General features: G+C 32.9%; 1 pseudogene; it reads right to left on the bottom strand.

Annotated features, from left to right (window-relative positions):
* Positions 1–4: 4 nt before the first annotated feature.
* LOC111617046 overlaps positions 5–761 on the bottom strand; it is a 2,586-nt pseudogene continuing 1,829 nt past the window's right edge.

Here is a 761-nt window from a genome sequence, read left to right as displayed (position 1 = left end):
ATTTAGTATCAATAAAGTTGAACAACAAGAAGTATTACCTTGTCCATCAACAGCCATGGTTAAGATTTGTCCACTATCAGAAATAGCAACTTTACGGGGATTTCTTTGAAAACAATCAGGAATTCGAGGTGTGCAACTACCTTTGACTACCTGAAGTTCATCTTTACGTAATAAACGACAGTCTTGTAATATTGCACTGAGATCTTCATTTCCACCACCAACAGAAAGAATCGGTTGACTACCAGATACTGAATCTTTTGAAGCAAATCTTACAGCAGCATATGCTCCATCCACCTAAGATTTAAAATACAATTGAAAATAAGTATCTTCACAATCATCACACAACACTGCTATTAACTACAAATAAAATACACTGATACCTAAAATCAGTAAATACCTTACTCCAACATTTTACTCAAACAAATGTGTTGAAGTGAAGTATTTTCTGGTTTTGAGTGTCAGTGTATAAGTATCATATTCGGTTAATATTTAAAATATCAATATTTTTAAAAATTATAGTATGAAAACAGAGTGCATTGTCGCTACTCCAAACTAATTATCATATATTGTTGTTGGACTAGTGCAGGGGTGGCCAACCTGCGGCTCTTTGAAGGATTATTTGTGGCTCTCGATAAACGTACCCGAGTTCCCTTTTCATTTTTGTGTTATATTTTAAAAAATTATTATCGTTCCGTATGTGTTTCAAAATGTCTTTTAAATTACTAACAACAAATATGAAAATACCACTGTTTTCCAGATGA

This window comes from Centruroides sculpturatus, unplaced genomic scaffold (genome assembly GCF_000671375.1).
Source record: "Centruroides sculpturatus isolate CEXI.00-Female unplaced genomic scaffold, Cexi_2.0 scaffold3903, whole genome shotgun sequence".
Taxonomy (NCBI): domain Eukaryota; kingdom Metazoa; phylum Arthropoda; class Arachnida; order Scorpiones; family Buthidae; genus Centruroides; species Centruroides sculpturatus.
This window is presented reverse-complemented; position numbering and strand designations above follow the sequence as displayed.